This window comes from Tupaia chinensis, unplaced genomic scaffold (assembly GCF_000334495.1).
Source record: "Tupaia chinensis unplaced genomic scaffold, TupChi_1.0 Scaffold000052_1, whole genome shotgun sequence".
Lineage (NCBI taxonomy): Eukaryota > Metazoa > Chordata > Mammalia > Scandentia > Tupaiidae > Tupaia > Tupaia belangeri.
This window is the reverse complement of record NW_006159510.1, coordinates 3,688,190-3,700,450: the sequence shown is the minus strand read 5'-3', so window position 1 is coordinate 3,700,450 and position 12,261 is coordinate 3,688,190. Positions and strand designations below refer to the sequence as shown.

Sequence of the window (12,261 nt, the reverse complement as noted above, 5' to 3'; positions counted from 1 at the left end):
TTAATTTACTCATTTGGTCATGTTCTTACTCATCTTCATTCATCTTCTCAACAAGCATTTGCAGTTTTCCTATTGTTGCTAGGCTCTGGTGTACAGCAGTAAATAAGATGTGGTCTGTGCCACGAAGGAGCTGAGTGCTGCTTCACAGGTGTGCATCAGAAGGTGATGTTTTCAATCAGGACACAAGAGGGACGGGATGGCAGGGCCTGCTATTTGAAATGATTTTCTAACTTATCTCCACTGAGTTTTAACATTTAAATGACCTGTAAATAGGCCCACACAGATAGGCCCAACTAATCTTTGTGAGGTAAAAAAGGAATTCAATGAAAGAAGGATAGCTCTTCCAGCAAATGGTACTGAGGTTCTTAAATGGAACAATGGGAGCATGAACCATAAAATAAAAATAAAAATTAAGTGGGATGTATCCAAGTTAAAAACTTTTGTTCTGCAAAAGACTCCAATAAGAAGGTAAGATAAGCCCTTATTTAATAGTAACATAGATAGTCCTGATAGTTTTATTAATATTCATATGATACATCTTTTCCATCCTTTTACTTTCCATAGTCTCATACCATGGTAATTGAAGTGAGTTTCTTATAGATCTGTTGGATCAGATTTTTATTTTAAATTCACTCTGCCTATTTCTGTCTTTTAATTGGCATTAGAGACCATTTACATTTAAGGTAATTATTAATGTTGGGGCTTAAGTCTACCATTTTATTACTTGCTTTCCATTTATTTCCTTCCTCTCTCTACTGCTTTGTTTCTTGGTTTGTTTTACATTTCTGTGGGTTATTTGGACATTTTAAGGGTTCCACCTTGATTTATTTATATTTCTTAGTGTATCATCTTGCATAGTTTGATCAGATGTTGTATATACATATACACAATATGCATATATACCATGCTATACTCTATTGGCATAAGTGTTTCACCATATATTATGAACTGTGGAACCTGACTTCCATTCATAGTCTTTACCCTCCCACTTTCTTTTTTGCAGATATTTTTGCCTTATGGTGCATGCACTTGCTGGAGAGACAGAGAAACAGAGAAAGAGACTGTGAGAGAGAAAGTGAGAATCATCCTCGAGGAGGGATGGCTATGCCTCAATCCTTTCTCCTCCACTCTCTTCCTGGGATCTTGGTCAAGTGTAACCACATGCCCAACATAAGTTTCAAGCCACCAGACCCAGGACTCAAATTGTGGTTGGCCATGTGGGAGTCCAGCACTGTAACTGCTATGCTGGCTCCTACCCTCCTGCTTTTTAATTGTAGTTATCTTAAGTGTCCTCTACATATATTCAATACTATCAACCACCAGGATGTAGTCAACATTTATGAGACATTTACCCAACAACACAGAGTACATATATTTTTAAAATGACCATGGAAGAAGAACTATTATAGATTATATACTGGGATGTGAAACAAATATCAAGAAATTTGAAATAACTGGTTAAACAGAGTGTGTTCTCTGACTATAATGTCATTGAACTAAAAATAATAATGGAAAGTTAACAAAAAAAGTCTCCAGACTTTTGGAAATTAGACAATACACTTCTAAATAATCCACATGCCAAAGATGAAGTCTCAAAGGAAATACGAATGTATTAAACTAAATGAAAAGAAAAATAGTACACTTTAGATTCTGAGCAATGCAGCTAAAGCAATGCTGAGAGGGAAATATATAGCTTATTGAACAAATATATTCAGAATTTCTCTGGAACGCCTACATTCCAAGTTAATCATTCTTGTTTCTAGTTTGAAAAAATAAACAAAAACTAGAAAAGGCAGAGGAAAAATAAACCTACAGCAAGAAGAAGGAATTAAAAAATGAAGATAAGAGCATAAATCAATGGAACTCAAAAGAGGAAAACAGAAAGTCAATGAAACGAAACAAGTTCTTTAAAAAGAGAAAAATCTGGAAAACATTTGTAAGACTGAGAGATAAAGAGAGAGAAAACACAGATTATTAGCAACAGAAATGAAATAGGTATCACTATAGAGCCTATAGTCATTAGATTAAGGGAACAGTATGGACGACTTTACATTCATGGTTTCTAGAAAACTACAAACTGCACAACTACAAAACTCCACTAAGATGGAATAGAAAACATGAATAGCTAGTGACCACTAAAGAAAATAAACGTGCAATTAGAAGTCTCCCCAGAAAGAGCTCTTTGAGCCTCACCCCCAAAGATCTAAGGTACCTACTGTTACTTTCCCACCTGCCCTTTTCTTTCTGGCTGTTATCACAATTTATGATACTGTACTGACATTAGTAAACTTAAAAGTTTCTCTTCCATAATCCATAAATTCCATGACTATATTAATTTCCTCATTATATAGCCTCAGCATAAAGCTTGATGCCTCTTAGAAAATGCATAGATATTAATTGAAAGAAGTATTTCATGATATCTTTTGATGATAGAAACACAGCTGTTAAGTTAGTTTATTTAAATTATGATATATCAGAAATTGCTCTAGTATATCAAAATTGAACGTGTTTAACTTAGCAATGCCTCTGTCATAGACAAATATTTGCTAATAGGGACAATCAGGCACTCTAGGTATTATAACAAAAATAAACAGAGGTAAGAAGGAAGCTATGCTCCCAATCCTCTAAATTTTTACAAAATTTTGAGTTTGTCTTTCTATTCATAAAGTCATAGCTACTTACTGTCATTTTAACATTTACACTTTTGTTAAGAACATTTTTTCATTGAATCACAGATTCTTACTCATGTTTCTAAATGAAAGTCTCAAGTCATAGAGTTAAAAAAATCTCTCTAATGAAGGCAGTAAATACTATTTTTTTTTTGTTCATCAGCATTACCTCACTTTGGTATAGACTTAAGGATGATTTAAGCAAAAGATAAATGTAAAGGTCCTAGGATTCTGTGTTCTCCTTTACTTTTCTTTGTTGTTGACTATTGTCTTTAGTAAGATAGTTTTCCAGGGACAGAGAAGGTAGAGGTTGATCAAGGGTCCCCTGAGGAAAAGAGTGGGTATTTCTTTGAATTGCAACTGGTCCAGATAGAATTTATGTTGGCATTTCACCTCTGATGTAAGCTTTGAGAATGGCAATTATAATAATCAAGGAGGGAATACAATTAAGAGAGAGAAATAGAAAGAATCATGCCCAGAAAAGGTAAACATGAAGAAAGAACAAACATGAGATATTTATGATCACACATTCTCTGAGTTATTGCAGTTTGAAGTAAATCAGGATTGCTATACCTTTGTGCCACCAGTGTGATTCACATAGAAGGTAATGCTGAACTAAAAACTGTCTTATTCTTATTGCCTAATGAGCCTCTCATTGCTTCAACACCATACGGTTTCTTCTGTAATTGATTTTAAAGTGACATAAGGGGAAAGAAAGGAATGGCAAGTAAGGACTACCAAGGAAGTGGATTAAAATGCATCTGGGTCTCACATAATCCTTATCACTATCCTGAGGAGATAATCATTATTCCTGCTTTTCTAGGCAACTGGGGAGGAGGATGTGACTTTTTTTTTTTTTTTTTGTGCATTCAATTACTATGTATCATTCCAACATACCAAATGAATTTCTCTAGTCACTGTATATTGGTTCAATCAAAGATATTACCTCTTCCATTGCATCCCAAAACCCTTCAAAACTATCCCTGAGCTGGAGATTCTATCTGGAGTTAAACTCTTACCTGGGACAGTTATTCAGATGCCTGAGATAACTTGTTACATTTGCCCTTAAGGAAAAGGAAGATAGGGACCTTTGATTCTTAGCCTGGAGATTTCATCTTAGATAATTTGCTTCTCTTGCCTTTAACAATAGCAAGACTAATGCTCTTTGATCTTTTAACTCCTAGACATTCATATCTTCCTCCCAAGTTTGCTGTGGGGTGTGTGTTGTGGACGCACAAGCGGTTGTGACTCCTGTGGAGGCTGGGTGGGATGATCGGGTAGGTGGTGGCAGAGGCAGAGGTGCTGGGCATGGAAGAGTGGAGCCCAAGGGAAAGTGAAGTCTGCGGCTGCTGCTGGTTCCCAAACTACTATAAATTACCCTCTAATAGTAATTTTTTTAAAGAGAATTTTTGCTGTAGGGCATTTGTACTAGCCAGAGAGACAGACTGAAAGAGAGAACTCACCCTCTAGGGGGAATGGCCACATGACAACCTGCAAACTTTTATCAAACCCTCTATGTAATTGTCAGCTTTATTTTCAGTCTCAGAGTACAACTGCATGGACTGTGAGGTTAAGTCACCCAAGGGATTGGGGGTAAAGATTCTAACCCAAATCTGTCTTTGCCTAACCCTCAATCTCCTGCCAGCCATGCACTGAAATTAGTGCAGTTCCCCCATCACACTGACAGGGGACATTTCTGGAAAAAGAATAATTCAGTAAATTTAGAATTAAAGTTTTGAATTATAACACAGAGATCATTCAAAGAATTGGCAGGGGGAAGTTCATTGTATGTGTGCAGAATGCCTGAAGGATTTAAGTGATCCCTTCAAAACTTTAGTAGTTCTATAAATATTGGTAAAAATTAAATTTGGAAAATGAATCAAACTTCTCACCATGATGAGCTTCATGTGTATTATATTGCAACAATACCATTATATTGTTAACCATAAACTTAACTGAATGTGCAATTACACAGGTCCTCCCTTATCTCTGGGGCATATATTCTGAGACCTTCAGTAAATGCTTGAAACCTTGTATAATACAGAACTCTATATATACTATTTTTTCCTATAAATGGATATCTGTGATAAATATGAGTTTATAAATTTAGCACAGTAAGTGATGAACAACCATAACTAATAATAAAATAGAACATTTAAAGTAGGTACAGAGAGATTAGCAATAATAACTAACAATAAAAAGAACATTTGTAATATGCTGTAATAAAACTTATATAAATTTGGCCCTGCTCTCTCTCAAAATACCTTTTTGTACTATACTCACCTACTTCAAACTATATTAAGTAACTAAAATTTCAGAAAACAAAACAGGAAAAAAGGGGAGAAGTACTGACTTAAATCACTTGATAAGTTTGTACTTATGAGATACCATAAAGCTATATGACTATTGTAAATTTAGACCGTGATTTTTTTGAGTATATTAAAATGAAAACAATAGTATTTTTAAATAGTTATTGAAGAAGGAGTTTGAGTTTTGTATTAAGGTGTTATATTCAGAGTAAATTCATCATGAGAAAAGATTTAAGATGGCATAAAGGAGTGATGTGACCACAGAGACCAGTATCAGAAATTCCACCTCAAATGTAATTTGAAAGTGTTTTGCTCATGACTATTTTTCTCTTCGTAATTCATTATGTGGCAAATATCCCCTCAGAGCTTGCTCTGTGTCGGATTTCAACTCTCCATGGCTGTTGGCAGGTGAGGTGACACGGGCTTATAGTTTAATAAAGTGAGAATCAGGTAGTGGGAACAATAAAACACAACATGGCTCATGCCTGGGTCCATGTGGGAGGCCCTGAGAGTACAAGAGGCACTTCACCCGCTTTGGCTCCAACTAATTTAGGATAATCCTGGGAGGCAGGAGAAGAGGAATGCGGGAGAGTCTGGGCAGGTGCCGGCAAGAGGTCAGAGCTGGGTCAGGCAGACGTTTGTGTAAAACTAATTTGATGAAGGTGTTTGAAGGTTTACTCTTATCCAGGTTATAGTTCTGTGGAGAGATTTATTAAAGATGATCTAGTATCTGCTGCTGTAAAAACCAAGACCCTTAACCAGCATTTTCGTGCTTTGTCTTCTCATCATTCATGTAGCAGCAGCCATGCCAAGCACTTCCCCTTTCATTCTATGGTGAGACTTCATAGCTCACATAACTTATCTAAAGTCCAAGGTGAAAGAACTCAGGTCTGCCTGGGTGCAGCACAGGCTCCTGTCTCTGGGGCATCTCCTGCCTTCCAGTGGGCTACCCCTAGACTCAAAGGAAGTGGCTGTAGAAAAGATTCTAGTCTATACATCATTTGTAAAAAGAAATTCAGCAAAATTGGTAATGATGTTATCAAAAGAAAACCATTTAGGGGCCAACTGGTGGTGTGGTGGTTAAGCTGGCTGAGCCCCCCCCCCCGCTCCCCCCCATGACCAACTATGTGGTTCAAGTCCCGAACCTAGTGGCTTGAAAAACATGCCAGTTGCATGTGTATATGTCCTCAAAATCCTGAGAGGATAATGGAGAAGGGATTGCTGTGTGGTTATTCTCCCGAGGGAGTGCTTTCTCACTTTTTTCTCTCTCTGTGTGTCTCTCTGGTGAGTACATGTACCCTGTAATAAATTAAAAAAAAAAGAAGAAGAAAAAGGAAAAAGAAAGTTCTTTCATAGAAAGAAGGGTAGCCTTTATGGAAAAAAAAAAAAAAAACTTTAGTCAGAGCATGTTGCTTCTGACAAGTTCACCTTTTTATTCTTGATAATGTTTGTCTTATTAACTAACAAACATTAGCTGAATTTAAGAAGTCAGGAGAATATTTTAGGTTCAGACCCAATGCTCACCTTTTGTAATACAATTTCACTTTATAATAGAAGCAGTTCTTACAACGTTCTTGCTGTGTGTGTATGTGTATGTGAATATGTGCACACCTATATGTGTAGATGCAAAATAAATACTTTTATTCAGATATGTCAACGTCTCAGAAACCACTTACATTTATCAACTGTTTATTAATTTTCTAGAATTTTACAATATGGAGCATTTTCATGAGGCAGCCTATAATTTTCTAACAACTATTTATTTTTTCATTTCTTTTGTAATTACTCCAGATCCATTTTTTGTTTTAACTCTTTACTGATCTTTGGTAATTACATTAATTCCTTGTACACAAAGCTGAAAATATCTGCATTTAAAAAGACAATTATGCCTAGATTTTTATTCAAAAGCTACTAATAGTTTTAAAAATAATGTGACAATGTTAGGACTGGAAATGCACTACGATTCATCTGATACTTTAAATTATTGTAAATACTTTTATAATAATAAAAGAGCATTTGCGTCATGAAAACTTAATTTTTGTTTTTAAAAAATTTTCCACCTTCCAAAGCTTTTAAGAAATAGAACATTAAAAGATGTTAATGCACACAGATACATCTAAATTTCCCTTGGGGAGAAGTTACCCTAACTGCCATTTCAAATTTTACATTTTTGCTTTAAAAGAGTGATTTCATTTAAATAAAAAGATCTTATTTTCTGTGATGAAAATTCAACTGCTTCATGTAACCCTGAAGCATCTTGATTTATTATTGACTATATCCTCTTTCAAGGAGAATAGTCTTCTCAAAGACATTATGCAGGAATCATATTTTTTACTCTTTGGCATTTTCTATTAATTTCATTGTGCCTGTGTTCATGCTATTTGGATAAAAAATTAGAAAAGTGTAGTAGTAACATATTTGGATAAATACAATTACAAGAACCAATACATTTGGTTCACCTGAATGAGTCTGTCAATTGCGTGGCATTAGCTGTGTTAAAGAACTCAGAGAAATTTAAGCAGCCCTTTCAACAGGAAACGAAGTAATATTGAAAAGTTCTTTGTCAACCCTTTAAGAAAAAAAAGTATAAATCTCTTAAAATAAACTTTAGATATTGTTTTTGTAAGAGATATAAATAGGGAAAAACACTTTCTGTGAATTTATCTTCCAGATATAATTTGATATGAATGTATCTATGTATGCAGATGTATATACATAAAATACTCATTTTGCACATGTATAAATATACATATATATGCACAGAGAGTTTCTATATATGTAATCTTAGCTTATACGTATTAGATTGTCAGAAAAGTCGTAATGCATTCTGCCTAGAAAACCATAGAAAAATACATCATGACTTTTCTGACGACCCAATAATTATAATTCCTATATATTTATATTGTATATACCTCTGGCATTATAGTTCATGTGTATTCGTAGTATGTATCTCCAATGTTATAGCTTATATATATGTATTGTATATACTCTACATGTTAGAAGCCTCTCCAGCCAGGACATGTGCAGTCAGAAGAACAGCTACTGAGTCGTTGGTGACAAAAGTAAGGTAAACTTTGAACAGCAGTTGTGGGCCCAGTACTGGGCTGACCTAAAAGACACAGATGAAAAATCTCCTGCTTTTGAGAAAGGTGAATTGCGGGAGAAGGTGACTCACTTGAGTTAATTGGAAAATTATTAATGGCAAGAAATATGAGAAGAAGGGAGGGATCTGAATGTATCTGAGTTCATGGTGGAAAGGCAGCTTTGCTAGACCTTGGGGGAAATACAGATTGAACATTTTTTTTTTTGGAGAGGTTTTCGCTATAGGGCACGTGCACTCACCAGACAGACAGAGAGACAGAGAGACAGAAAGCGAGAAATCACCCCCCAGAGGGGATTGTCATGCCGCAATCCCTTCTCCTCCATTCTCCTCTCGGGATCTTGGGCACGCACGCACACGTGCCCGGTGTGAGTTTTAAGCCACCGGGTCTAGGACGCGAACCGCAGTCGACTACATGGGAGTCCAGCGACATAGCCATTACGCTAACTGCTGGTTCCCCAGATTGAACATTTTTAACTCAAAATCTAAAATCCCAAATGTTCCTCTATCTACAGCTTTCTGAGTGCTGACATGATACAAGTGAAAAACCTCCCTATGACCTCATGAGATGGACTGCAGTGAAAATGCGGATGCACAACACACAGTGCATTCAGTGTTCCCAAGGGGAAAATGGACTTCCCGGCCCTGTTGTTTGATGGTGTCCCACAATCATGTGTGGTCTGCGTGGGTGACTGACTTGGTGACACCTCTGCTGCTTGATAACTTATCGTACGTCAACTTTGATTCATGTACAAAATTATTAAACATATTTTATAAAATTACCTTCAGGCTAATGTATACAAAACAAATAAATTTTGTATTTAGCCTTGGGTCCCAATCCCAAGATATTTTATATATATATATGAAAATATTCCAAAATCTAAAATTTTGAAATCTGAAACATATCTGGTCCCAAGAATTTCTGGTGAGTAATACTCAACCTAAAGTAGGATTTGGACAATGATTGTGTACTGCGGGCAAGCTAGCACTTCAGCAGCAGGAGCAAAGACTAGGAGACAAAAACTGACATTTTATGGACAGGAAACAGGAAAAAGGGTAAAATGGACCCAATGAAAGATATTGTGCTGTAGTTTGAATAAATAAGAGCCAAAATAATCTTGTTTATTTATTGCAAACAAATTTTCTAGGCCTAGCCATGGTGATGCAAGTGGGAAGGCACGGCTGTTAGGTAGCTGGGAATCCAGACTTGGCTTCCTGGCCCAACCTAAAACAGCTGGGTGAGGTGTTGTGTGCCTGGAGTTCTAGGTAACTGGCAGGCTGGGGCAGGAGGATCATGACATGGTGAGACTCTGTCAAATCAAATCTCTCTCTCTTTTTTTTTTTTTTTACCTCCTCTATTTTCCCTTCTCTCTTTCTTATAATTTTTTTCTGTCTTCATTTTTTTTTTTTTGAGAGATTTTCACTGTAGGGCGCGTGCGCTCGCCAGACAGACAGAGAGAGACATTAGAGACAGAAAGCGAGAAATCACCCCCCAGGGGGGATGGTCACGCCGCAATCCCTTCTCCTCCATTCTCCTCTCGGGATCTTGGGCATGCACGCACACGCGCCCGGCGTGAGTTTTAAGCCACCGGGTCCGGGACACGAACCGCGGTCGACTACGTGGGAGACCAGCGACATAGCCATTATGCTAACTGCTGGTTCTCTTATGTCTTCATTATAATATGAACTTCTTGACATGAGACCTGATTTCTTATACACTTAGATCTCTATAGCCTGTGTGGCTCCATTTAACTTTTAAGAACTAAACTGTCTATGGGGCCCTGTGTTTGATTATCTCCCCTTACTGCCACCTCTCATCTCTTCTTTTCTGAATTGATGACAGGGTTGCAAACTGTTGCCCTAGTAGAAGATCAGCTCTGGACCTTGGACACAGAACACTCTCACATTTTTTTAATGGAGTGAGGCGGGTTAGTAATTTCTAGTTCCTCTACTCCCTACTGCCATGTTTTCATGCTAACAGGCACTTGAGCTGGCCATCCAACTCCTGATGAACTAAGCAGAACCTGAGCTTTGCGGAGACAAGGACTGAAAGTCGATCTGAACTTCGCCACTTACTAGCTAAATGACCATGAGCCATTCATTCTGATCCTCATAGTGTTAAATGTATCTAATATTATATCTAACATTCTCTTTCATATCTCTTATATTCCACGATTTTTTTTATCCAATGTCAATTTATTACCATTACTTTTTCTTAATCTTTTTGGGTATCATCTTCAGAATATGTGGACCTGACTTCAGATATTGCTTATTAAGCCATAGCCTATAAACATTTTCCAAAATTGTGGCATGATTTCAGCATCATGATTATGAATAATGGCACTAGCTGTGGATTTTCTTTTCAGTTTGAATTCTTAAGTTTTCCACAGCCTTTTTTTTTGTTTGTTTTTTGTAGCCTGTCTCAGAGGTGGCTCTGTACTGACTTCCATAAAAGACGTTAATATCTGTCACAATCAAGTACCATTCTGGTCCAAGATAAGTCATGAACCAAATATTAATTATAAAATTTTTCCTAATTTTTTTTCCAGGGTCTAACAGAGGCAATAAGTAAGGTATCAGGAGTCAAAACTCTTTTAAATTGAGAAATGGGGTTCTCAGGAGACCATGAGCCAGAGACTCAGGTGAATTTCACAGTGTTTCTTGCATTTCAGTGGAGACGTGAAGACTCAGCAGTGAAAACTCCTATGTACACACCTCACTCTTGCAGTTGCCAGACCTAAAGGAATAAGCAGATTGCAAATTGCAGAGATATTTTGTGATTACACTTTCTTTTTAGGCTCAACAGCAGCAGGTTTTCCTGCTCACTTGGTGGTGTCAGCTGAATCACTTCCCTAAGTACAATCGTCAGGTATACCAGATGGCAGCTTGTGCATTTCTGCAGTAGATGCTAAGTTTCATTTGCAATTGGGTAGTTAATAACTTCTGCATCCTGAATTTCCTATTATCTAGTATACACTACATTCCTTGGAGGAAAAAATGATGGGAAAAGAATATTTCTCTGAACATGTTTCTTTCTCCAACAAGCTAAGTTGTCTTAAAAATTGTTTTCTAGGAAAACACGATTCCTTTCTGCTATTTTTTCTTCACATGCACTAATTTTAATTCATGACTTCTAGAATCTGTGTGTGAAAAAGAAAAATATTTGTGTTGATACACTTTCAGAATAAAGAGGCAACTACTCAGAAAAAAGTTAATTAAAAAACTGCATTGTTTTCATATAGTTCTTATTTTTGGAGGAAACTTTTGATAATAATAATAATAAAGGATAACATTATCTTCCTAAGCCCTTTGCACATTTTATCTCATTGAACTCTTACATTCAATCCTTCCTTTTAAGTAGCTATTACTTTTCATTTATGTAAGATCACAAAAGAAGTTAAGTTATATTTCTTTTTTTTTTTTTTAGGTTTTCGTCATAGGGTGCATGTACTCTACTCATGGGAAAGGAGACAGACAGAGAGATACAAAGAGAAAGGGAAAGTGAGAAATCACCACCCATGGCGGGGGGAGAGCCACACTGCAATCTCTTCTCCTCCTTTCTCCTCTTGGGAATTGAGGCATGCATGTATACGTACTCAGTGTGATTTCCAAGCTGCCAGGCCTGGGACTTGAACCACAGATTACTATTTGGAAATCCAGCACCTTTACCACCATGCCACCTGCTGGCCTCAAATTAAACATTTTAATTTATTCCCTTGACATTAAGTTATGCCCCTACCATTTTTTTTCTCTGACAATCTATCAATGTTGTAATAATCAAAAGAAGTTTTAATACTTGTTGGAATGTTGATGCTTCTAATATGACTTGTAATAATTTATACAGATGGCCTCCTTTAACTTTTAAAATTGACATCGGTAACAAGATATCAATCTTCGTATTTTACACATATGAGGAACTTGAGCTCGGAGATTTTAAGTAACTTATGCTATGGAGTTGTCAGAAAAGTCAGGATGTATTTTTGTACAAAAACCAGAAAAATATGTCATGACTTTTTCAACAACCTAGTAATTCTGTTATTACAAATTCTCTTCTTATACTGTGAAAATAAGAAGCATTCATTCGAAGCCAGTCAGTGACATGGCAGTTAAGGCAGCTGGATCTCACAAGGTCGGCTTCACAGTTTGAGTGCATGTGCGTGCATACCAAAAATCCCAAGAGGAG

At 36.6% G+C, this 12,261-nt stretch overlaps 1 protein-coding gene across 2 annotated transcripts in view; it reads right to left on the bottom strand.

The window, feature by feature from the left end:
• The window catches only part of ADARB2 (adenosine deaminase RNA specific B2 (inactive)), a 567,650-nt gene that overhangs the window by 237,468 nt on the left and 317,921 nt on the right, over positions 1 to 12,261 (bottom strand). The window lies entirely within an intron of this gene.